Below are 26,625 nucleotides of genomic sequence, written 5' to 3' on the forward strand. Positions count from 1 at the left end.
TAGATGGGCGTCCGGGACCAGGCTGTGGCCCGACAGTATCCCAAGAAACCCCCCCGAAAGAGAAGCCCTGGTTTGATCTCACCAGGTGTGGACCATTGTGCTTGGCTCCAGGGGCCTGCTTTGCAGGTGCTGTTTGGATTCTTCGCTGTGGAATGAGAAAGTTCTATGTGATCTCAGTGCCGGAGTTCTCCGGGATGTCCTCGGCTCGGCATAGCCGGGCCTGGGCCTGCAGGGGAGCTGTGTGGGGCGCAGCACTTCCCCGCCCGCACGCTGGAACAGCCTCTGGTGCAGCTGTGGAGACACCTGGGGTCAGGAAGCGGTCATCGAGCTGACTCAGGCGGACCCATGTGATGAAGGCCACAGCTGTTTGGGGGCCGAGCTGGAGAATGTCTGCTTGTGTGAGCTTATGAAGCTGCCCCCAGGTGAGAGTTGGGGAGCCCTGTGACTCCTGTTCCCCACCTTCCTGGGAGGTGGACTGGTGGCCCCAAACACATCCAGGTCCAGGGCCCCTCTCGCTGGAGCCTCCTGTGGGGTCTGGGCGGGTGCAGAGTGCTCAGAGGCCCTAGGATTCATTGTGGGAGGAGGAGGCTCAAAGAAGCAGGGGCAGCTTGTCCTCCAGCTGAGTGCCAACACACAGACTCCCAGAGTGGGTCCAGGGAGACAACCGCCTTTCTGAAATTAGCTCCAGTAACTGGGCTGCTGGTGAGAGCCAGCGGAGCTCCTCGCTGGCCTAGAAACGGCTGCTCCAAGCCCCAGGCTTGCAGAGGCCCCTCATGGGAAAGGTGATTTGGGCCAGGCCTCCCAGGGGGCGTGGCAAACATAGGAGGCAAGGGCAGTGAGGCCCTGTGGCAGTGATGCTTTCTGCATTCAGGAAGAATCAAAGCACGTGCATGGGTTGCTTTGACGCCTTCTGGGCAGGGTCCTGAGGAAGGCTCAGAGAGGAAGGGCAGGAAATTGCCCAACCAGACAGGACCCACACACGGGTGCTCTCCCCACCTGTTCCCAAGGTGGCTCTGACCTTCGGCCTGTCTCTCACCAGGTCACCTTTGAGCCACCCAGTGCCACGCCCAGCTGCTGTCAGCTGCAGCTCCATGTGGGGGCACAGTGCCTCTTGGGTTCTCCAGAGACTGGCCCCTCATGCCGTTGTTGGGAAGGGCTTAGGGATGGAGGAGTGACTCAGGAGGCCAACTGCCACGGCCATGGCCTGACGCCAAACGGTCCACCAACCCCAGGGGTGCAGGGCCTGGGTGCCTCCAAGTGCAGACACCACGTTTGCCGTAACTGGACAATGTTCCCCAGGCTGGAGGAGAAGCTTACTGTCTGGAAGTAGGGCTGGGGTACCTGCAGGGCCAGTGAGGTCAGGGGGGCATGCTGTTCCTGGGTGGGGCTGCAGCCCAGGACAGAGATCAGGACGCCCTGTGACACAGGTGCTCAGTGGGTGTGGCCCGAGGGGCCCCTGTCGGGCTTCCAAGGGAATGTGTGAGGCACATCTGCCTGGTGATGCAGGAGGGTGTGTAGGGCGAGCACTGCCTCTGTACAGGGACAGGTTCCTGTAGCGTACCCTCGGGGCCTGCTTCATGACGGCCCGGCGCTTTACTGGGGGACTTGGGCCAAGAAGCCTGGGTTGAGCTCGGCAGGTTCGGTGCCCTTCTGTGGACACCGATCAGACAGGCACAGACACAGTCAGAAATCGGGGTGCTGTTCTGAGCAGCTTGTCACCCTTGCAGACCACACCCCCTTATCGCAGCTGTAGAGGTCGTTTCCTGTGGGGATGCTGCTTGGTCAGAGCATCCTCAGGTAGTTCTGGAAGTAGGCGGGCGTGAGCTGGCAGGTGGCGCAGCAGGCTGGGCTGCTCAGGGACACCAGGGGCCTGCAGTCAGCACGGCGGAGTCCCTGCACCGCGCAAGTAGAAGGGGCTCCTGCATCCTCGGGTGGAGGGAGGAGGGGCTTCTGAGGAGGGGCACACACCTCCCTGCACAAGCCACTTGGGATTCATTGTGACAACTATCATTTGGACTCAAAGTCCATGTAGACTTGAGAAGAAAGGGGACATGTGTAGAGAGAAATCAGCTCCTTTCTCAGCCAATGGCATTTCACACCTTACGGCTTTCAAGCAGCAGAGGAGTTCTTTGTACCTGAACCGAGGCAGGAAGAGGTAACCCTGTCACCAAGACACTCCTGAGGACCCTCGTGGCTACTGAGTGGGCGTGTGGGCTTTGATGGCCGTCATCCCCAGTGCATAGGACAGCGAGAGGGAGGAGACCCCTGGGAGACACCAGCCTCTCACCCTGAGCGGGTGCAGGCTGGAGCCCCAGACTTCAGATAAAGTTGGGGCCATGCAGGCTTTAAATTACGTGGGAAAGCTTTGGATGAAAACATAGCAAGTCGTTCTTGATAATGTCGCAGCAGGGAAGGCCTTTCTAAGAAGGGCCCAGAACTGGGAACAGGAGCTAAAGAGTTCTAAAGAAATAAAGAGTACATACTGGAAAGAATGGTGGACAGTAAGGGTGCGAGGTGTTTGCTGCCTTCACAAACCAGCATGGTAGAGATGAAACCACAGGAAAACTGGCAAAACTCCTGGATGCCAGGACTCTCCCCACCCACCCCTGTGTCTGGAAGCCCGAGAGCACCCCAGGGTGTGTGTGTGGGGGAGCTAAGCCATACCATGTGCAAGAGGTCACATGGGGGAAGCGGGCAGGGAAGGGCCAGAGGAGCTTCCCCGGACCTCGGTGCCGACTCTGGGGCTCAGAACAGCAGGGCGGGTAGGGGTGAAGAGTTGGCCCACCCAAGCCTTGCCCAGGCCACAGATTTTCGTGAGGGCTAGTTTTATAACTGACAATGTGTAGAGCTCCTGGTACTGCATGAACCCCAGCTCGGGAGATGAATAACCACCATGAACGTGAGGGGTCCAGACTGCCCAGAACAGCCCCTGGGCCAAGGTCCCCCAGCAGGGGACTCTAGGACACCATAGCCAGAGACTGTGCGGACTGCTGCCGCCTGGCGCTGGCAGGCGCTGGTCAGGGGCGGGCAGGCGCTGCCCAGCGCTGGCAGGCAGGACAGGCAGAGCTGCCCCTGTGGTGCCCCCACAGAGCTGCACCTGGGACTGAATTTGAGAACTTACTGCCCTGTGCGGCTTTCCAACTGATCCTGCTTGGCTCTGCTGACAGTGAAAACTTTCCAGAGAAACTCCTGGTTTCCATTCTTTTTCAGTTGTCTAGTAATGCTTTGGCCTTTTAAAACTGTGGTCAGCAGCACGTGGTCCCACAGCACAATGTTCAAACTGAAAAGTGGACAGATGCAATAGGTCCCAGGAACGAGTCTTCATCTTCTTGCTCAGGGATGGTGAGCACCCAGGCCAGCAGCGCCCAGGCCCTGCCTTCAGCTCCACTGCTGGCTGCTCCACAGGCTCAGAGAATGCAGGCAGTGGGTCCACTAGAGCATCAGCCCACAGTCAGCGCGGAAGCCCACCTGCCCGCCTACCTGGGAAATGCGCTCAAAGAGTGAGCAGAGGCTACAGCAGGGCCCACTTACCCAGGGAGCTGGGTGCACAGTGAACCAAGTGCCTGGCCAGTCAGGGTCAGCATGCATGTGGAGCAGACAGACAGGGCCGCTGGGCCAGCCCACCATAGCCCCCAGAGTTTTAAGCCCCCTCCTACTCACTCACCAGTTTGTGAAGCTGAAGCAGTGTGAGGGGACAGTGAGGGGATTAGGGAAGAGAAATCGGGGAGGGAGACTGACTAGAAGAAGCAGGTGAGCTTTTCACTCAGAATTTGGGGGAAATCACTGAGCACCACTGTCTGCTGGAGGTGTCACGTAATCCTGGGCTAGTGAGGAAGGGCTGGCGCTGGGCTTCAAGTGGGCCACAGTGACCATCTCCTGTGCAGACCATGAGCAAGAGTGAGACAGAACCCTGGTGAAGAGGGCCCAGGGACCTGCCACTTGAACAGTCAAGAGGTGCCTCCTCTGCTAGTGAAGGCCAGGACCCTCCTCCCGCTGCCTCCTTGGACCACTGCATTCCAGACTGTGACTCAGCTCCAGAGGGCGGGGAGGTGACTATGTGAGCCTGCGAGGGCTGTTCCACCTCATGTGAGTCATACATGTGCACATGCATGCCTCACACACTGCACATCTCACAGGCACACACACACATGCCTTCCATGCATGCATGCCTAAAATATGTATACTGTGATGCCTTAAACATGCACACCATGCATGCATGCCTCACACATCTCACACTCCTGCATTCACATAGGCTTTGTGTGAACTTACATCTCCCATGCACACTTACACTAAACACACATGGCTTGCATGTGTGTACACACACATGCATGCCTCATGCATACACACACACATCCTGCAGCACAAGAGCACAGAGAGATTCTAACTGCCCAGAATGAATGTGTGTAAACTGAAGTGTGGGCACTGGCTGTCCAACAGAACACCTGGACGCATCTCACAGCCAGAAGGGAAATCTGGAAAGGTCCCCTGCTCAAGACTGCAGAAGGCCACCTGCCTGAGAGTCTGTAGCTGGCCCTTGAGGCTTGGCCTGTGGCCACAGTACCGGCAGGAGCTGCCCAGACAGAGAGCAGGCATGACAAAGCCATCTCAGGCCTTCGGACTTGGCCATGAGGACAGGCACTGCCAACTCCGGGCTTCTAGTGTTCTGCTGAGACTCTGTGAAAGGGACACAGTGGGTGCCACTTGTGGACGTAAGCATCCTTGGCACACAGCCAGGACCAGGGTGTACATGGGCAGCAGCACAGGGACTGCTTACGGGGAAGTGTCCTCGTGCAGTGCGGTTTCCTTAAGGGCTCCCAACAGCGTGATGGCAGATGCCTTGTGGTGCTCCTGCTGTGCCTGGCTTCCAGCGAAAACACCACCAAAACAAACAAACAAAACCAACCCAACCCCAGAGTCCCAAGAGTTAAAAAGTGCCCAATTCCTTTATATTAGGTGTAACTGAGCACTGTAAGTTTACTTTTACATGGTTTCCAACTTAAGGAGGCATTACTGATAGACAAGCAGGAGCACCACTCAGCAGCCCCATTTCTGGATGCTAAATGTCAAACTGACCCCCGAAGTTGGGGGTGGCTGTCAGGACTTCTCGGAGCCTGTCCTTGATCCCCACCTGTGAGGCCACAGTGGGTGCCTGCAGGGGAGCTCTCCCCACCCGCCAGCGGAGGGAGCACTGCTTTCTGCTCTGGAGCTCAGGGGCACAGTCTGTTTCCATGTACCTACTGGTCCTGACACCTGGACGCTTGGCAGCCACCCTCTGGGTGCACAGGTGCCTGGCGCTGCTGGTGGAGAGGGCACTGTCTCGAGTGTGGCCATAACCAACACATGCAGGCCTGTGAGTCCTGTGGTGTCGCTCTGTGGAGGTGATGTGGGTACAGCATGGCAAGCTCCTGCACAAACTGCAGCAGATGCTTTCCTGGAAGGGGCAGGGTGGGGCTGGCTGTCAGCACCCTGATGGCACCCTGCAGACACCTGGGGCCTAGACTCAGCTGCTCAACGCCACACCACAGGTCTCTGTCAATCTCTAAGAGCTCTGAGTTGAAGGTGACAGGGATGCCTGCCAGTGACAGGCTGCGCTACTCCAGCCAGCCCCTCCTCTTGTGGGCATTGCAGCATTACAGGGCTGATGGTGTCCAGAACTGGCACTGAGGGGTTGAGGAAGGGGCCCTGGACAGAGCCGTGTCACAAGCACTGAGCTCAGCCAGGGCTACACTTTGATCTGAAATGCTGCCTGGGAACGATCCCACGATGCACACAGAAGCCGCTTTAGTCATTGTGAAGAATGCCTCTTGCTGGTAAAGATAACATACTTAGAAAACACCATTTCTTGAGGCCTCTGAGGGGATGGGGGACAGAAGCCAAGCCAGGCCTCCAGGGAGGTGTGCGTGTGCACCCCCTTGACACCTTGACCTGTACTTTGGGCCGCTCTGCAGTCTTAGGCCGCACCCTGCCCCTGTCTGGGGTAGATGGTCACATCAGCCCGGGAGACTAAGGCAGCACTCTGTCCTGTTGCTCCTCTGTGACATCTGCATTCCTTGCTTCTTGGACACCAACTCTTGTCCTCTCTGAGGACACCCTCAGGGCCTTTTCTTTTGCTTTTGTGTCTTTCACATTGGTGGCTTTCCTCAAACATCTGGACACCTGGCTGTCTATTTTTTTTTTTTTTCATCAGAAGCTGATGGGAAGCTTCAGTGACTGCACAGCCCGAATGGTTGATGGGGACCCTCAACTATCAAAAAATCTCTTTTCCTGGACAGGACTCCTGGGTGACAGGGGTTTCTTTGGGGACTGTGGACTTTCACCCCCCTCCCTAGCCTGGGTTCAGCGTGGGATTCCCTCTACCTGCCCAGGTCCTGTCTGCCACTTCCCGGATGCAGCCTGTACAGAGCATGGCCTTTTTGCTGGTCAGGATGGGGAACTTAGTCTCAGAGGCAGACACTAGACTTACAGGAATCTGGACATCTCTATTTCCAGTGAAACCTCCCAGGAGGGTATCTCTGACATGGGAGAGAGTGAAGTTCACAGGAGTGCCTGACAGGAGCAAACTCAGGCCTGTGGCCTCATTCAGACCATGCCCCAGACGGCAGGGCCTGCCTGGGTGGGGAGACAGGCTGGCCTTCCCCTGGTTCATGGTCCTGAGGTATGCCAGGCTTACTCTGCAGGTTCACCTAAAACTAACCTGTAACACTTCAGAAACATCACCTGAGCTTCACAATGACCTGGGGAACAGTACTGAAGGGAGCCCCAGTTCCTGTGAGGACTGCTAATCTGAACCAGGAGCCGCATCCCACTGGAAATGAGCCCACTGCACAGGCAAAGCCCTCCCTGTCGAGGCCTCCCGCGCCTGAGCCACAGACCCAGAGACCCTGCGTTGGCTCCGTGCCCACACTCGCCTTGGAGGCGGGGCCTGTCGCAGGTGCAGCAGTAGCACAGGCTGCACGTGTCCAAGTTCCGGCCAATGGGAAGGGCCGTCGCACTCTCAGTCTGCCTGAAACACGTGGGACTGGAGCACTCGTGGGCCATACACAAGGCCTAGCCAGCACCCTTGGCTTATTCTTACAAATTTTCCTTCAGGCAGGAATTTTGACAGGAAATCCCAATGCAATAAATGTCCTTTTAAAAAAATTTTTTAAATTATATATTTATCTCATAAAATTTCTGTACATTTACTAATTATGTTTTTATTTATTGACTTTATTGGGGTGACATTGATTAATACAATTATGTAGGTTTCAGGTGTACAATTCTGTAGCACACCATCTGTATTGTAACCAATGCCATTGTTAAAAGGTGTCTGTTAGACAAAGGGTTTCTAGGACAGAGGCTGACAGTCCATTTTCTCAGAGAACTTAGAGCCAAATAAAGGTTCTGGTACCTTTTGTAATGACCTTTAGTGTAATGGTGCTCAACATAAAATATTTTTAGTTTAGAAAAGTCTAAACACATGCAGCCCCAGTAGAAACCACACCGAGAAGTCACACACGGAGCTGGCGTGACAACCTACAAGATTTACAGATGAAGGGGTGGCTCGGTGAGAAATGGCCCCCACCAGGTTCCAGGCCCCTCGGTGGGTCTGGCCATGGCAGATGCCCTCCGATGTGTATCTTGAGTGGGGTACCACGTTCTGTCTCCTGCAGAAAGTTGCTGTGAGCTCGCATTCCTTGTCCACGAGCTCCTCGGGTAGCCTTTCCTCCAGGACCACATCAGCTGGAAAGGAGACAGGGAACATGCCGTGGCCACAGTTGTCTAATTGCCAAACGTGCCAGGGCCCTTGGAGGACCCCAGGCCGTGAAAAAGTCCCAGATGTGGTGCTGGACCCTTTTCCACCCTGTCTGGACCCCGAAGCTGGCCCTGCTGGGATGGGCTGCCTACCTGAACGGTGAGTGTGCCCCCAGTGTCCTACGTGAGTCTCTTGTAGCACTGCTTTATGAACACCTGCTGGGTGTTTCTGGGAGGTTCCCTGAAGGGCCGTTTGGCCCCTCGGACGCACCCAGCCCGCCAGCCTGGCAGAGGCAGCTATAGGTCACCCACAACACCACATCCAGGGTGAAACTGCCCTGGCCTGCACCACACATCAGAAGGCTCCACCAGAAGGGTGGGGTTTCCAAAGCTGTGTCCACACTGTCTCATCAACTCTGGTCCAAATCACAGACTTGTCGAGGACGGTGTCTGCTGGGCCCATGGTGTCTGCAGTCGGAGCCCCAGCACCTGTTGGTGCCCAGCTAGATGGCAAACTCCTTCTGTTGGAAAACCAGGCTGACTTGCCCTTATACAAACACTGGGGACAGTCACCAAGGACAGCCGAAACCAGCAGGGGCGAAGAGACCACCTACTCCAGAGAGCACCTGCTAGGGCACTGCATCCTCGAACCCTTGCCCCTTTCCAACCTCAAACCCAGCAGGCACAGACCTTGAGGACAGACGGCTGTGCTCTGCACACCTCTCCCAAGCTCTAGGATAGGAAATAGCCCCACTCAGCCAGGGCAAGGACAGAAGATGCTCTGTAGCAGCTGCAGAACAGACTGGTCGTTGGCACTAATTCAATGCCAACAGGAACCCCCAATTTGAGGTGTGGTGAAGGAAACTTTATTCAGTGCTAAACAGCTCACTTGTGATAAAGCACAGCTGTGAGGAGGCCCTGGGGCCAGGCTCCTCTCTGGCTAGACAGCTCTACTCTGTGCTGGTCTGCTTCGCCCTGCAGTTGTCTGCTCCACTCTGCTCTGGTGTGCTCCATTCTGTGCCGGTCTGCTCTGGTGACACATCTTCAGCTCCAGGAAGAAAAACCACACTCCTCAACTTTGGGAGGAAAAAGGTGCTCCACAGCTAGAATGGAACTTACTTATATAGACAGAAGTCCTCAACCCTGGTCCCTGATTGGCCCATCCTTCTGTGAATGAGACCTCCAAGTATTTACAGTTTGATTGGTCCAAAAGGCACTATTCTGATTGGCCAGAATGAAGCAGCTCTGATTGGTTGGTGAAGAAAGTGATGGGGAGAGGGCCAGAACGGAGAAATAGCTGTGCAGCTCCCCACTCCACAAGGAAGGCCTCAGTTCTACTGGTTGAAATAGGAATCCAGGAACTCCTTTATAAAGGCTGGCTCAGATGGTGAAACTACATGCAGGCATGCAGTTCAGTGCCCTGACCTGCAGTTTGCATGAGAGGCTCCTGTGTAGGCTAGGCTCTGTTTTGTTTTTTAAAAAAATCACTGTTAGCTCAAAGGTCTTACTAAAACAGGCCCAGTACCCACTCCGGCTAGAGAATATTCAGAAAAGAAGGGACAAAAGCTGGAGAAGAGGGAGGTAAAGAGTCTGGGTGGCTCTGCCCTCGCTGCAGGGAGGCTGAACTGAGCACTGGCTGCCTAACTGTGTCTCTGTCCTTGTCCTTAAAGAAAGGGCAGAGATGCCTGGCAGCTCAAATGAGAGACAAGCTGCGGGACCTCCGCCTCCTCTGGATCAGCTCATGAAAGCTAGCCAGCCCTAGCTTCACCTGTCACCCCTCCGCGCCCCTTTGGTCAGCCCCACCGAGTACACGCCCCACCCGCGGACGCATCCTCCAGGTAGTTGTGGGGACCCTCCGACCACGGCCCGACTCTCCTGCAGCTTCCCCTCTAAGGACACTGGTCCGGCTCTGCCCTGCCCAGGTGGAACCCTAAGGTCCACTACAGCCTCCGCCTCGTGCTGTCCCGCTGTTTCAATTGCCCTCCGAGCCCTGCGCACTCCCTCCACCTTGGGAGATTACTTCCGGGTCAAAGACAAAAGGGGCACATTTGTGACGAGGCAGCCATCTTGGAGCCTGGCAGCGGTGTGGGGGCGGGGGCGGAAGGATGGAGTTGGGGGGGAAGTCCACGTTGACCTCTATGTGTGCGGACTTTGTTGGACACAGCGATTTTCCAGACTTGTGTTAAATTTTGACACAATTTTGACAAAAGGCCTTGGAGGGAGCCAGGCACTTTTGCCACTGGCCCTGTGAGCGAGTGGGTTGAGATTCCGTGTGAAGTGGAGCAGGATTGGAGAAAGATGACAGAGCCCGGCAAGGCTGCACCTAGGTCCCCTCTTCAGGTCTTCCCACCCACATTTTCCTACTGAGGTGTCCTCACTCAGGTTTCCCACCCAGGTCCCCACACCAGATCTCCTCACCCAGATCTACCCACCCCAGGTCTCCCCACACTTACGTCTCTCCACAGATTTCCCCACCCCAGGTTCTTACCCCGTCTTCTCACCGAGGTCTCCTAACTCATGTTCTCCACCCAGGTCTCCTCAACCCTGTTCCCCACACTCAGGCTTCCTCACTCACGCCTCCCCACTCAGGTCTCTCCACTCAGGTCTCTTCACCCATAGGGCCTTTTTGGTGGCAAGGCAGTGGACACCCTTCTTTCCTCCTAAATGGCTGTTCTAGAAACCTGAGTGGGCTACATAATTGTTGCTCACAGTTAATTTTTGGAAGGTCTTCCTCAGAGACATCAGGCAGTCAAGTGTGCAAAACTTTCATGCTGAACAGGTGGGTGACAGTAGGCAAAGCTTGTCTCCCAACGTTACTCGATCCAAGGACTTCAGGTGATGTCCCTGAGGGTCTGGTGGCTCTGGACACTGAGGAGGCAGGTTGTGAGGGCAAGTTGCTGGCAAGCGGGGAGGTGTGGCTTGGAGAAAGAATAGTCTAGTCAGACACAAGAAAAGGAGCTGTAGCATTTGTACCCTGCGAAGCCTGCTCTCCCCGTGACCCACGTCCCATCCTGCCCAGCACCATCTCTGCCATGGTGCAGATGGTGATCTGGTCTGTCTGGTCTACTGGGGATCCTGGGCCAGGTCTGGGTGCATTTCTGCCCCTCACGACTGGAGTGCTACTGCCATCTAGTGGCTGGAGGCTGGCATGCAACTCGACACCCACATACCCCAAGTGGCTTCACCATTGTCCTATCCTGATGGATCCTGAGTCCCTCTATGTCCCCGCCTGTCACCTGTCGGTATGTACTCACACATGCCTTTCTTCCCTCCTTAGCCTCTGGCCAGCCTTTGGGCGAGGTCAGGGATGTGCACACCACCAAGTCCCACCTTCTGGGATTCCCTATCTAACAGCGGTGCATTGTGAAAAATGCTCTCCATGGTATCTGCAGGACCCTGAGCAAGGCCTCAGGCCAAGGTATGCACAGTTGGGTCTTGGAGGAGGGTCCCAGCAGCCCTGCCCAGATAGAGTTTGAAAACAGAAGCCTCTTGAGGTGGTGTGACGGATAGTGCCTGTGGTCAGCTGTGTTCCCAGCTGCCTGGCTCTTGCCTCTAGGTGGAGCCGCAGGCCCATGTCATCACCACTTTGGATTCGAATGGCCGTCAGCCCACTGGCAGTCCCACTCAGGACCCCGAAACGCTCCTACGCGCCTATGCATTTCAAGCTTCTGTTTTGTGGTCATCCCTAGGGGTGTTTTACCGTGTTAGAAATGAAAATAGAGAAATCTGTTATATTTCTACTTTACACTTAAAACTAACAATAGTAAATCCGCTGTATGTGAGCATTACATTTTAATGACAGTTATATTTTCCCTTAACAAATTCAGAAGCATCCTTTTACATTTATGTAGATCTCTTAAAGGAAGAGCTGCGTTCTCCGCTCTGTGCTGCCCTCCGTCTGTGATGACGTCGTGGCCTGGGGAGCACCACACACTCTCAGGAGAGCGGGAGTGCAGTCCCCTGAAAAGCATCTTGGCTCCGCAGACCCCGTGTCCTACATCCACTGTGAGGACCAGGTATGGCCATCTCATTTCCTTTTTTGATGTTCTGTCCACATTGATTTTATGCTTTTTGCTTCCTTTTGTTTAAGACAAGGAGGGTCAGACATAAAATATTTCATATAATTTTATGGGGAGAAATGAGCTTGTAGAAGTTGGATTTGTAATCAGGATTACTCTGGGCATTAAGAAGCTGCCCCCTCAGTCTTGCTGAGATGGGGCCAGACACCCTCATGCCCCTGGTGGGAGCCCCTGGTGGGAGTGCCTAGTGAATGAATCTGGCTAGAAGCACCTGGTGGGAGCACCTTGCGGGAACTCCTGGAGGGGACCACTTGGAGGGAACCCCGCAGCCCCTCCCGGCATGGGGCCTCATTTCAGGGGGCGCAGAGGCTCTGCTTTGGCAAGGGGCTGTCCACTCCCTGGTGGCCAGGCTCAGCCCAGGGAGCACAGTCCACCAGGCCTCAGCCCCTCAGACCCCCAGGACCCAACGAGCATTCCTGCCCAGCCAGCCTGGCTTGTTAGGGGCATCTCTCTGGCTGGGGGAGTTTCTCGGGGCCTTGAGGTGCTGCTTCATCTCTCAGGACTCAGGTGAGGGTTGAGGACCCTCACCCTGCTGGTGCAGGGGACCTGGCAGAGGGCAGCTGTTCTTGTAGCCTGCTGCTGGTCATGGGTGACCGGTTCCTGCCGAGGCGGGTCTGCAGGAGCAGGCAGGAGGGGAGAGGGGAGATTGCATGTGTGCGGGGACAAGGTGACACTCAGGGCCGAGTGGCTTGAGTTGGACTTGGAGGTGGGGAAGGTGCTGGGAGACCTGACACTTTTGGAACCCACCTCCAGGCCATCCTCTTCCCTGCTCAGCACTTGTGCGAGCAGCCTGGAACCCCATGGCCATCTGGGCCTCATACCTCGCTGTTTCTGGTGCACCCGGTTTGTGGAAAAGCCTGTGTCCTTCCCAGAAAAAGTGCATTGGGTTCCACTCTCTGCTGACACAATGATGGTGGAGGTTTCTGGCTTTTAACAGACGTTCTTACTGAGCCCGTGTTTTCCGTTGTCCCTCAGACATGGGCCGCTGGACGGTTTTGCGCCCCCGTCTCCAGGCCTGCAGCTGCGGTGCCTTCGTGCGCCTGGCAGGATATGACCACAGTGGTTCTCGCTGCATTTCGTGAGAGCGTGTCTTGACCCTTCATTTCTGTCAAGCCACAGCTTGTTCCAGACTCTCTACCTTTCTGCGCCCCTTGCTCCGTGGCCTCCCCAGCCGAGGTTTCCTCAAGTACTTACAGCAGAAACAGAGCCCTGCTCCCCAGAAGCTGAACTTCTGTGGTCTGCCTTCAGAAAAGCAAACCAAGTGTTGAGTGGGGCTCCAGTGGATCGCTTCATCTATGGATGAAGAGGTAGATCTTCCCATTTCAAAGTGCACACACCTCCTTTCTTCCTTCCTGTGGGGGCGAGGAGCTTTTCTGTCCATGACACGGGCCACCATTTCCCTGCCCGTGAGCTCTGAGCTCCCTGTGAGACCAGGGAGAGGAAGGGACAGGAAAGCAGGATGGCCCCACTCACTGTGGACACGCGTGCCTCCTGTGCCTGGGGGCTGGGCTCGCAAATGGCCTGGTGTTTCAGGGATAGGCCTGTATTTTTTGGAAGTGGAGGGGAATTTATTCACCTTCTGCCAAGTGGAAGAAACTCCAGGCTGTCAGGACAGAAACCTTGAGTTTTATAACGGTCACGATACTTTATCAGGTGCCCTAAACACAGCCACGGTTTTACTGGAGGAGTGAATCAAGGGGAGAGTGGGCGCTGGGGGCGGATGGAAGGGCAGCTGACCTTGGCGTGTGTTCGGCATACTGGTGTGACTGGGGCTCTGGGAAGCCGCCAGCTGAACAGTTTCAGTCAGGGGATGTTCTTGCGACTGTCCCTGACCTTTGCGTGGCTCCACTGCGGCCTGCTCTTAGAGGAAAGGGCAGCACGAGCCCACCCAGCAGTGACTCCTGTTGGCCCAGGGGGACTTGGTCACAGTGCTGGGTGATGGGGCAAATGTCATTAGGATCTGCCACCCTGAAGTATATTGCTTTGGCATGAGGCTTGTTTTGAGGTGAAGGCAATCGAGAATCAATAGATGCAGAAAGCAACCTTTTAGGAGCTTCCCTTGTCAGACTAAAAGCAGCAACTTCTGGGAAATAAGGCTGCTGTAAATTTCTCCTTCACAGCAGTCTGCTCCCCGAGGAGAGAGCGTGAAAAAGCCTGTCACAAATCCCTTCTCACAGCCCTGAAGGAGACAGGGGGACCACTTGTACCTGCATCGGCCAACAGTAACACGAACTTGCTTCTGTCCCTATTGTTCTAAAACTTCATTTGTCTTCCCTAAGGAAACATATTTGTTCTTTTCATAAGAGCCCTTTCCTTCCCCTCCCTTATCCCTACTCATGTATATAAGCATCTAATTGAAACCATTTACCCAGCCAGCTACTTCTGTTAGCTACCATGTGCATGTGAATAAACTTTTTTCTTCCGTTAATCTGTTGTTTGTCTGTTTAATCCCCAGGCCCCAATCACTGACCTCAGAGGGTAGAGGAAAAGGTTTTCCTTTCCCTACAGCTTTTTTCACCACCGAGGCCCTGACCTGGCCGGAAATGGGGGTGGGGAGGCAAGGGAGTCAGAGTGGGTGCTGGCCCTGAGGACCTCCGCACCCCCATCTGTCCCTCCTCCCCTTATGTGTGACATCGTGCTCATCACACTTTGAGTGGAAAGATCAAGATCGCTCATGATCCCCTTGGCAGACAAATGACAACTTTTCGTCAGGAAAAAAGCAGTATTGTGTCGTGGAGCTGAGAAAAGGTCCCCCGTGACGGAGAGAAGGGGCCGGTGGAGAAGGGACAGGATACACACTTCCGCAGGGCAGGGCGCTCATCGTGGTTCTGAGTGGCTACAGACACTGGAAATTTTTAAATTGCTTTTGTTCTTCCTTTGTGGTATTAATTGAATTGATAATGTCCTGCCTAGGAAATAAAAGGGGGATTTGCTGCGTGCCACTGCTGTATCCAGACTTGTCAACTCCTTGTTACTCAGAGAGAACCAGGAGTCCGTGGCTCCGATGCCTGGGCCATCAGGAGATGCAAGGGTCTCAGTCAGCTGCAGGGAAGCTCTGGTATTCGGGGGACCCAGGAGCGGCCCTGCACACAGCAGCCCGGTCTTGCTGGACGGAGGCATGCTGACACGACTTGCAGAGCTCATCATCAGAGACTTTGTTGTCAGGCCGCTAGCGTGCAGGCCCATGCCTGTGTTTTCATGTAGATGCCGAAAAATGTGGTTTCTGAATTTTAGGTAGCTCCTTTTAAATCAGGCTGGCTTTTCAGGGAGAGACACTGCAGGTTTAAAATGCAAAGTGTTCAACGCGGCTCTCTCGCATCTCATGTGCTTGGAGCACATCTGTTGAGAATTATGTGGGCCCTGCTTTTGTGGAAATGAGTCCAAATTGCCTGTTTATCATGGGCAGAAAAATTAAAGAAATAGTGAGCCTGCCGTGCAGGGAACAGACTTGGTGTCTCAACTTTGAAATAGTAGAAAACATCTTTTGCGTTTGGCATTTGCCACTCTTAAGTTTACTGGTGCATCTGTATCGCTCTGTATTATTGGGCAACTGACATCAGTGTAACATTTTCTCCCTCTGCCTGAGGGCGCATTTTGGTTCTTACAACCCTTCCAGGGTGTCAGGTTGTGGTGAACTTGCATTTTGATGGTTTGGAAGCACTGGTGGCTGTTTTACTGGTTGGAGGTGTCAACCTGGCCTTTTCAGACACTGACCACTGGTGGCTGCCCCTCAGCCAGCCTGCAACACTCCAGGGGGTGGGCTGTGGTTGGGGGCCCTGCAAGCCTCTCACTGAACGCCGGGGGTCCCACTCGTATCTGGACCCTGGGAGGGTCTCGCCCAGAGCATGTACGTTACAGGGGCTTAAGACAGATGAGTGGAAACAACAAAAAGACAAATACCCCCAGTCGAAAAGGGCACCGTGGCCTTGAATAGACGTTTCCTCAGAGGAGAGAGGCAGAGGCCAACGGGCACCTGAAAAGCCGCTCAGCAAATGCAAATCAGAACGGCCACAAGATACTACTTCACACCCATGAACGTGGTCACAACACAAAATGCAAAGTAGCAAACGCTGGTGAGGACATGGGGAAACGGACATGCGTTCATCGCTGGGGGAATGTAAAATAGAGCAGCCGTTGTAGTAAACAGCCTGGCAGTTCCTCAAAAGTTAAACATAGAATTACCATGTGATCCAGCAATTCCGCTTTCAGGTGACCCCTCAAGAGAGTGGAAAACAGGGACATGAACTGCCCCTGGGTTGACAGTGATCAACCCAGATGTCTCCAGGGGGACAAACAGTTTAGCAAAACGGGCCCCTCGCACAGTGGAATATTATTCGGCTGTGAAGAGAGTGAAGCACGGGCGCGCTGTGTGGACGGACCTTCGTGAAATAACCCAGACGCGAAGGGCCACGTATCAGTGCGACTCCACTTGCAGGAGATGTCCCAACAAGAAAACCCATGGAGGTAAAGGGTATTAGTGGTTTCCAGAGGCTGGGGGAAGGGGATGGCCATGGGTACAGGGTTTCATTTTGGGGTGGTGGCAATGTTTGGACTAGATCGGAGTGGTGGTTGGATAGAAGGGGGATTTACACAGCAGAGAAGAGCTAACCTCCTTCCCCATCTTTGTCTGAGTGAGGATGGTGACGGGGGCGGTGTCATGGGTGACAGCGTATGGCTTTGATGGGCGAGCCAAGAATTTGCCTCTCTCTGTCCCCCTCCCACCTGGTTGCACAGATCAAGAGTTGTAAACTGAGGTCCCGGAGGAGACACCCCATCCTCCCCAGGCCAGGGGAGGCTGGGGGATGTAGAGTGAATGCCTCGTGACCTGCTCTTCAGGAGGTTTCTTGCGATGCCCAGGGACACAGAGGGGGCGCCACGTTCCAGCCCCATGGCCTTGCAGGCAGCCCTCCTCTCGGCAGGCTCGGCTGCAGTGAGTTTTGTGAGGCTGCTAGACGTCTTCCCAGCAGAATCCCCAGAGAGTTCTAAATTTCAGTCACACTCTCTAAATTTTCATTAAGAGCCTTCACCCGGAGAAAATGATGGATTAGATTTTATTGTTGGAAAGGAGCCAGATAAAATTAGATGCCTCTTAGTCCCCACCGCCCACCCCTCACTCCTCTGCTCTGTTCTAAAGCCTCCACTTCTTTCCCAGTTCCCGGCAAGCAGGCACCCGAGGGTGTTTATTCATTAAAGTCGCTGATGTGCCTGTGTCTCCTTTAAGCTTCTCTGCTTTTATTGCACGTGTGATTTTGCTTTTGCTCCAACTTTCAAGTCAGGACAGCTTTGGGCCTTGGGCTCTGCAGACATCGTGTGTGTGTGTGTGTGTGTGTGTGTGTGTGTGTGGTTTTTCTTTTCTTTCTAAAGCTTGTGAGAATTTTACAGTCGTAAGCTGGTAGAACACTGTGTTGCACAAACGAAGTTAATCTGATTCCTTATCTGCCTCTCCTCCTCTCTCCCAAGCCTTGCTCTTCTTGGCAGTTAACTGGCCGTCCCTTCCCTCTAAATAAGAATTAAGAGTTTACCCCAACCAGCCACTTTTTAGCAAAGCCAGGTGCCGATGGGCGGCTGTCTCCTGTCACTGTGTGTGGATGGTGAATTTTAAAAACAGCTGTTACTTCTTACTGCAGCAGGATGAGAAAGGAAGGATTACTCTGCATGAAAACGGGGGCTGAGGTCCGTTGGAGGAGACCGCGAAGGCGGTCACTGGTGGTGGGGAGTGTGAGGGCCGCCGACTCACATGTCTGCGTTATTCCTGTGAGGGCCGGCAGGGTCTATACATTAAATTCCATGTGGAATTCAGCGGAGACCTTGAGCAAATTTCAGACGGCCTCACCCTGACGTGTCGCAGCATCTTAAATTCATCGAGTTTGAAGATCAGCGTTACAGAGGCAGGAGGAGCCCACATGCAGCAGAGGAGACTTTTGTGCCGTGTCTGGACAGCGGGTGGACGCCGTCTGCAGGGAGATCTGGGGTGCGTGTTCCCCTTGAGTTGAGAGGAATGTGCGGTCAGGGGTGCGCTGTGGTCAGACGACCCGGTCGTAAACCAGCTGACTTTCCCAGAGATGGAAACCTCCTTGGTTTTCTCTGCACTGTTTTCTTCCCGAGGCGCGTCTTGGCAGTCGCTGTAGACTCACAGACACCCACTGAGAAGGCGTCCCCTCCACCCCCTCCCCGAATTTTAATGTTGTCCCAAAGGGTGTCCCTTGGCAGCTGAAGGAGAGTTTAGTGGGCAGTTTCATTGGTTTCTTGGTGTCGTTGCCCAAATACCTTGGACATTTTTGGGAGCCGGGGACACTGGTGAAGCCCCAGAGGCAGAGGCCCCGAACTGAGGAACTCGGCAACTGCTGTGCGGTCTGCCCGGCTGCCCCGTGGGCTCGGGACGAGACACTGGAGCCCGTCTGGTCACGACGGACATTCTTCTTCTTCTTTTTTTTGATTTTAAAGAGAAGTAAGTTTTTATTTCCTTGTTTCACAATAAAGCTGGCTGAGCTGGTTTGCTTTTGGTGATTAGTCAGACTAAATCTCATGTCCTTGTCTGACTCTTCCTTTGCTTCAACCTTGGCTGGGGCTGTGGCAGCAGGAGCAGCAGCCACAGGTGCAGACGGGTCAGCCTAGACGGCCTTGGCCTTTTCCGCAAGTGGGAAGGTGTCATCGGTCTCTGCAGACAAAGCCAGGACCCGCTCGTATCCATGGATGATAGGATGGGGTGCTGATGCAACAGCTGGGTAACCCACCCATCTGCAGACACGTGCCGGCCGCACTTTGGGCACTCTCTGGGAAGCAGGAATGCAGTTTCCTCTGTGATGTCAAGCACTTCGGGTTGTAGATGCTGCTGTTGTCAAGCACCTGCTGGATGATCAGCCCAAAGGAGAGTGGGGAGGTGCTCAGCAGTGTGACTTCGCTGCCTCCCACTTTGCCTCCAGTCTTCATCAGCTGCACATCACTCAGGACTTCAGTAGTGCCCTGGAGGCCTTAGTGGTGACGCCTAGAGCCTGGGAGAAGGAGGTCTTCTTGGGCCCCAGGCCAGCGTTCTGGGCTGGCACAACGACCTCATGGGGGGCAATGGCACCTTACTGGCCCCCAGCACGTCCCTAATTTCAGTGTGGCTCCCACTGGTGAACACAAAGCCCACATTCCCCCAGATATGAGGCAACAGTTTCAGAGGTTGGGGAAACTGCTGCGCTGTTTCCCAGGTTTCCCGGATGGCTTGGCGCATCGCGGTGTTCCTGCCCATCAGCCCCGCGGCCTTCTTGGGAGGGACACGCGGGTCTGCTGCCTCTGCTTGGAGCCCACAGTGTCTGCTCGCACAGTGACGCATTCTGGATAGCCATCTAGAAGTCTGATGATCTTAAGGAAGTAGTTGGACTCCCAGGTTGTCCCGTCTTCCCTGGAAATCTCGGTGGGGATGCATCAGGGACTGCCACGCAGGGTTTAAAGACGAGTCACACGCATGAGGATGCCTGGTGAGAGCCACGGTGGCCATTCCGACAGGTTCTCCGTCACCCACCTCGTCACCACCTGCGGGGCCAACGGTGGCCATGGGCTGTCTTGTTTGGTTGTTGGTCGACTTGCTACTCGCTCACTGTCCCCCATGCAGGCACCTTAGGAGGAGCCTGGCACAAAGCAGTGGGCAGAGATGACCTGCACCCCAGGGTCACGCTGCCCACACCGTGCCACTGGCCACACACGGCCACTGAGCCCTGGAAATGCAGCTAGTCTGGGCTGAGGCACTCTGAGTGTGAAACACACACATGGTGAGAAGACTTAGCACAAAAAAGTGATAACAAATTAATAAACTTTTTATTCACGTGGTGGAATGGTAACGTTTTACATGTCAGTTGAAATGAAATGTATTATTAAGATTGATTTCATCTGTTTCCTTTTACTTTTAGAATGTGCGTGGCTAGTAGAAAATGTAAAATTAGATCTGTGGCTCACATGATCACACACAAACGTGCACACACATGTGTGCACACACAGCCACACACACATGTGAACACATGCTCACACAGCCACACACATGCACACATAGGTGCAGCCGACCCTGGGCCCAAACTTTTGTTCTTCTTCACGTGCCTTTAGGGGCCTTGAGTGGCCCACAGTCAGGACCGGCCGGCTTCCCACTGACACCCGGGCAGTGGAGGCCTCGCAGCGCCAGGACGGGCAGGGAAGTGACAGGCTGGCAGCCTCACAGGGAAAATGGACCTGTCTCCTGTCCTGACTGTCTGAGTCAGTCATGTGTCCTGAGAACCCTGCCTGCTGAGTGTTGAGCCCTGGTGGGAACCAGCGCACACCGTCCCCTGGGGGGGCCACCCCCTTCGAGTGGTGACCACAGAAGGGGTACGAGACATGCCAGCCCCTTTCCGCCTCCGACTCCCTCCACTGCCACTTTTCCACCAATCAGAACAAGTGGGTTTTTACCAAGTTCTTTTCCTTTTTAAAATTGAGGCAAAGTGCATGTACCATAAAATTAACTATTTTAAATTCAGCAGTTCAGTGGCATTTGGCAAACTTACAATGTTATTCAACCACCTTCAGCATCTGATTCCAAAATACTTTCATCATTCCAAAAAGAGACTGCACACCCATTAGCATCAATCCCCACGCCCCCCGCCCCCACGGCCCCTGTTCTCGCTCTGTCTCTGCAGACTTGCCTGTTCTGGGCGTGTCACGTACGTGGAGCCAGGCACGCGCTGTGTGGTCTCGTGTGCCTGGCTTCTCTCACTTGGCAGCACGTGTTCAGGGTTCGTCCGTGCTGTGGCGGGTGTCTGTGCTTCACTTCTTTTTTAAAAAATTCTCATCCCCCTTCCCCTTTGGCAAACATGAGCTTTTTCTCTGTATCTATGTGTCTGTTTCCATTTTATTTTGTTTTTTTAGATTCCACATATAAGTGAAACCAAATGGTGTTTGTATTTCTCTGACTTATGTCACTTAGCATAATACTCTTCAGGTCCATCCATGTTGTCGCAAACAGTAATACTGCATTCTTTTTTGTTGCTGAATAATGTTCCATTGTGTGTGTGTGTGTGTGTGTGTGTGTGTGTGTGTGCATGCCATATCTTCTCTATCTATTCATCTACTGATGGACATCTAGCTTGCTTCCATACCTTGGCTGTAATTGGTTATGCTGTAACGAAAATAGGGGTGCATCTATTGAGTTAGTGTTTTTGTTTTCTTTGGATACTCAAAACTGGGGTTGCTGGGTCATATGGTAGCTTTATTTTTAACTTTTCGAGGATTCTCCATACTGTTTTCCATAGTGGTGCACCGGTTCATAATCACCAACAGAGTAAGGGGGCTCCCTTTTCTCCACATCCTTGCCAATACTTGTTTGTTGATTTTTTGATACCCATTCTGACAGGTGTGAGGCAATATCTCATTGTGGTCTTTTTATTTTTTTTATACAAGGAATTTTATCTATTGTGCAGAAAGAGGGTTATCTGGCTTCCCAGAAGCTTCTGGGCTTCATTAAGACTGTCCATTCCACAACTCTAGTTCCAGTTCTGCTTTTTCTTTTTTACAATCATTATTGATTTAGAGAGAGGAAAACAGGGAGGAAAGGAGAGAAAGAGAGAGGAGGAGGAGACAGAGAGAAGAGACATTGATTTTTGCTGTTTCACTTTCATTGGTTACTTCTTGTATATGCCCTGACTGGGGATCGAACCCTCAACCTTGGCATAGTGGGACAACGTTCTAACCAACTGAGCTTCCTGGCCAGGCCTCCAGTTCTTTTTACAGATTAACGGGTCCAAAGGCCCACGATTATGGGCACTGAGGAGGGCCACACACTTTTTGGCTCCAGTTAAATCCTTGGTGTCTGCAGAGTGTGGAGACTGTGGCTGCTTGCTTCCTGGTCCTGCCGCAGCCCTGCAGTAACTGGTTTAGGCGTGTAAGGTGGCCACCTCTGTGAGTCAGGGGCGGGGGGAGACGGCTCCCTTCACTGTGGTCTTAATTTGCATTTCCCTGATGATGAGTGATGTTGAGCATCTTTTCGTATGTTATTTGTGTGTCCTTCTTGGAAAAATGTCTATTCAGGTCTTCTGCCTATTTTTAAATGAAATAGTTTGGTTTTTTAAATGTTATGCATTCCTTTTTAGGGCTTAATAATTCTCCAGTGTGCAGATGAGCACGTTTTATTCACCTGTTCTGTTCCCCTGCTGAGGGACATTGGTCGCCTCTGCCTTTGTGGGCCGTGCTGCTGTGACGGGGGTGAGGTATTGTCGAAACACCCGCCTTCACTTCCTTAAGGTCTGCACCCAGGAGAGGGAGACCAGCTTTGTCTTCCTCCCGGAGGGACTCTGGCTCTTCCACAATTCCCCTTTAGTCCTTTCCACGAAGCCTCGCTTTTTGCCTCCAGACCCTACTGCACTGGAGCCCCACCCGGGCCACCAAAGTCCCGGTGAAGCCTTTCAGGGCCGTCCACAAGCTGGTGCATTCATGTGACACGAGTGACATGCCTGGGACTCAGGGGACAGAAGCCAAGTCTTCGTTCAAGTGCAGAATTAGTCCTCTGCCCACAAGAGGACTTTGTAAAGGTAGATTTGCACGTCCAGGACTTTCATGATCAAATGGGTTCAGAATTCATTTTTCAGGCCCCAGGCTGAGAGCAGGGAGAGGACCTGTGTGGGGCCTGGGGCGTGAGACCTGACCTTCCACCTGAAAGAGGCTGGTGCTCCACATCCTGGGGTTGGGACCAGGCCCATCCTTACACGGTGTCAGCTGGGGTGTGTGGTGTGGGGATGGGGGGTGGGGTGGGGGTGGGTAAGAAAACAACAGAGAAATAAAGGGCTTGCGCGTGACACAGCGTGAGAGGGAAGGTCTATGGTCTGCAAGGGTCCGATGCGGGGGCCTCGAGGGGACGCGTAGGCTGAGGGGCCCACCTGTGTGCTGAGGGGGCTCTCCGTCTTTCTTTGGGCTGGGGCTGCCACTTGGTACATTCACAATGGGTTTTTTGGATTATTCATTTATTTTTGCATTTTTATTGAATTGACTGGGTGACATCGGCTAATACAATTACGCAGGTTTCAGACGTACACTTCTGTAACACATCACTGCTGTAGTACATTCACAGTTTGTGCAGCCACCACCTACATCGACTTCCAGAACATTTCATCCTCCAAATGAAACCCCACATTTGCCAGCACTCACTCCCCACCCCCTCCCCCATCCCTGGTCCCCTCTAATCCACTTCCTGGCACTCTGGAGTTGCCTGCTCCAGGACCTCACATAAGAGGAACCATGTAGGATTTGTTCTTGTGTGTCTGGCTTATTTTTCTGAGCACGATGTCCTCCAGGTTCATCCACATTGCAGCCTGTGTTGGAGTTTCCTTCCTTTTTTACGGCTGAATAATATTCCCCTGTTTGGGTGGGCTGCACTGTGTTTATCTGTTCTTCTGTCCCTGGGCACTTGGGGTGTCTCCGCCTCTGGCTATTGGGCTGCGATTCCTGCTGCAGGAACATTGTGTACAGATTCTTACGTGGGCATGAGCTTGCGTGTTCCCCGGTGTCCCCAGGAGCAGAGGTGCGGGGCCATGTGGTGATTCTATGTTTAACTTTCCAAGGGGCCCCTTCTGTGAAGGTGGGCGGTCTGCCCTCCGGATAAGAGAGGCCGCACCACGTGGTGCCTGTCTCCTGCTGCCTGTTTCAGGAGGCGGCGGCCTTCAGACTGCAATTCCAGGCAGAGCGTCTGCAGGAAGGACCGCAGGCGGAGTCGCACCTTCCTGTGCAGTCTTTGCGGGGGTCCCATTATCCACCTGTAGATGAAAACAGTGTTCATGGACTTGTCAAAAGATGACTGTGGAATAGTGAAATATATGTATTTGGTCTTTGTCCCAGTTCCTGGCACCCACTCCTAAAAGCCTGGGCATCGCTGGGGGATGACTGTCTCTTGTGAGCCAATGAGGTGGAAGGGGTGGGGCTCCTAGGCTTGGTTTGTGCATGGGAGGGCGAGGGCCAGAAAGACCAAGGTGTGATTGGAGGGTTGGGATTTTCAGCCCCACCCTCGACCCCCAGAATCCCAAGAGGGACTGGAGACGGAGATAATCACCAATGACTTAATCAGCCTGTGTAATGGAACCTCCATAAAAACCCTAAGTGAAGGGCTGGGGAGCCTTTGGACCGGTGAACACGTGAGGTGCCGGGAGGGCACGCTCCCGGAGAGGGAGAGGGAGAGGGCTCTGACGCTCTGCACCCTTCCCACACCTTGCCCGGGCATCTACCGCCTGCGGTTCCCCAGGTGTGTCCTCTATGACAGGTCAGTAAGCGGAAGTAAAGTGTTTCCCTGAGTCCTGGGAGCCCTTCCAGCACATCATGGAACCTGAGGAGGGGTCGTGGGTGCCCTGTTTTATAGCTGGTCAGTCAGAAGCACAGGCGACAACCTGGACTTGTGACTGGGGCCTGAAGTGGGGGCGGCCTTGGCTCAGCCCTCAGCTTGTGGGGTCTGGTTAATGCCGGGCAATTAGTGTCAGAACTGAGTTAAATACCAGGACACCCAGCTGGTATCTAGAGAGTTGGGAATTGGTTGGTGTCCAGAGAAAACCCACACATTTGGTGTCAGGAGGGCTGTGAGTAAACTCGGCTCACTGCCTTCCCTCTCCGGACTCAGTGAGGCTCTAGGTGGGGAGGCTCCGGAGGCTGGGGAGGCTGGGCGCCCCAGAATGTACGCCAGGCGGAGGAATGTGAGCTCCGGGCGGAGTCACACGCGGCGCCTGCCCTTGTGCATGGGCCTCCGAGTGTCCGCTGCGGGGCCCCGTTTCCCTTGGCTGAGGCGGGACAATGTGAGGGCGTTTTATTAGGAAGAATTTTTAGCGGGAACGAGAACTCTGTCTTGCTGCCTGTGGTCCGGCCTGCGCTCTGTCTGTGGCCCTCGGGCCTGGCCGCATCTGGAGGCTGAGGCCCGGGAACCGCCGCCTGGGCTCCTAGCTGCTGCTGACTCGGCGCATTTCAGATAAGCAGGAAGTTCCTGAGAGGAAAGCCACAAGCTTTATTTTTATTTAATTCCAGCCATTCTGTGGTTTTTGGAGATGGCCTTTAAAGATTTGTTTTTGATTTTTATCTCAAAGAGAATGCAGAAAAGCCTGAGTCGGGCTCCAGAGAAAATACAGACAAAGAAGAGAAGAAGTGAGTTTGTATCACACCAGGCAGCTGCGTGGGGCCAGGCAGCAGGTTGAGCCTGGGGAGCTGGGGGCTGGTTCCCTCAGGAGGAGCTGAGCTTGGCCTGCCAGCGCCTTGCTTCCAGAATCCCACCTCGGGCTACTGCAGGGACAGTCCCCATGGGCAGTCAGGCTGTGCTGGTGGTCAGGTGTTAGAGGTGGATCCTTTTGTTGGCACTGTGGGCCGTGAAAGCATCGAGTCCTTGTCCCCTGCTGTGGCCACAGGGAGGTGATGGTGTCTCAGGGGTGCTGTTCAACACCACGGAGAGTCTGCTAGAGTATGGAGAAACAGCTTCCTAGAAAACACTGTGAGAAGCACCCGTGTTGGCCACGCTGGGTGGCTGGGAAAAGAGGGAGGGCATTCTGGCCAAGGGACTGACAGTTCCACTGCCCTGGCCCCCTGGTTCTCTGTCCTCTGGGAGGCGGTTACTTGCCCTGACTGCAGACCAGCATTGACCTTGCTGTGACCGTCCAGCCACTGATTCCCTATGCGCAGACTAGTCACTGGGGTCTTTCCTCTGGGTCAGGACGCCTGACTGGATTCTGAGGTGAGTTTCCATGCCAAGGGGAGGAGTCACTAAACTCGTGGGAGAAAGCAAAGTAAAGCCAATATAGGAGTTGGTCTGTGCTGTAGGTCCTGTGGTGGAGGAGTGAAGCTGTGGCCAGTCAGCACTCCCCGAGCCCGCCGAGTGGGCACTCGGGCACGTCTGCGGAGTGCCAGGGGCTCTGGAGGAGTAGGCCGACCGTGTGGGCCCCTCCCCCTCCCTCTGGGCCGGCTCCCAGATATTGACTTGGATATTGACTTGTGGACAGTCGGCTACTGAAGAGTGGGCACCCCAGCGGGTCTGTATAGCAGCACTGCTTCGGGCAGGTGGTTTGTCTCTGTGCACCTGAGCACGGTCACTGCCTGGCACGTCCCACTGGGAGGGCACGATTTGTGTGTGGCTTGTATCTGGCGGCATTCACTTTGATCGCTCCATCAGCATGGTGTCCACCAGGCTTCTTTCCCCCAGTAACCTCGAAACTCTGCAAATGTCCTGTCCCTCAGCAAACTTACCATTCATTCACTTAATTTCCCATTTTATTTTATTGCTCTGGCAGTTGGGGCCTCGCTGGTGGGGGCCTCTTGTTCCGGGGGGCTTTCCTCACTATCTGGGGCTGAAGACCGTCAGGCTGTACTCCCAGGGTCTCTGTCAGCACTGGGACCACTTGTTCTTCAGAGAGCCCGGAGATTTCAGTGAATGAAACTTTTGGGGTGTCACTGCTTTTAGACCCTCTTGATGGACAGAGCTAAAGAATACGTGACCACGCGCACCCTCATTTGTATGTGTTCTTGTGTTGACACCTCCAGCTCCACGTGACTACAGGCCTCATCCAGCTTTCTGCCTCTATGTCTGTGATGCGAGACTCCAGCAGTGAGAATCCTGTTCCCATGGGGCTCAGGGCACTTGTATTCTCTGCCCTCCATTCGAGACCGGACTCCCAGCTCCGCCCTCACGACGCCTGCCCCACTAGTGAGGATGCCTGTCTTGTTTGCCCCTCCAGGGGTTTTAGGATTGTGCACTGAGAAAGGGGCAGAGCTGGTCTGTCCCCCTGGCTTCTGCTCAGAGTGATTCAGAAGGCAGAAGTGAATGAGGAGGATGAGGGTGTGGCCTCCCAAT

At 54.2% G+C, this 26,625-nt stretch overlaps 1 pseudogene; it reads right to left on the minus strand.

Moving 5' to 3' along the window:
- Positions 1-163: 163 nt before the first annotated feature.
- On the minus strand, positions 164-19,353 carry LOC123825462 (annotated as a pseudogene).
- Between the last annotated feature and the right edge of the window lie 7,272 nt (positions 19,354-26,625).

The sequence above is a fragment of the Phyllostomus hastatus genome, unplaced genomic scaffold (assembly GCF_019186645.2).
Source record: "Phyllostomus hastatus isolate PE091 unplaced genomic scaffold, TTU_PhHast_1.1 phas_contig_64, whole genome shotgun sequence".
In the NCBI taxonomy this organism is placed as follows: Eukaryota; Metazoa; Chordata; class Mammalia; order Chiroptera; family Phyllostomidae; genus Phyllostomus; species Phyllostomus hastatus.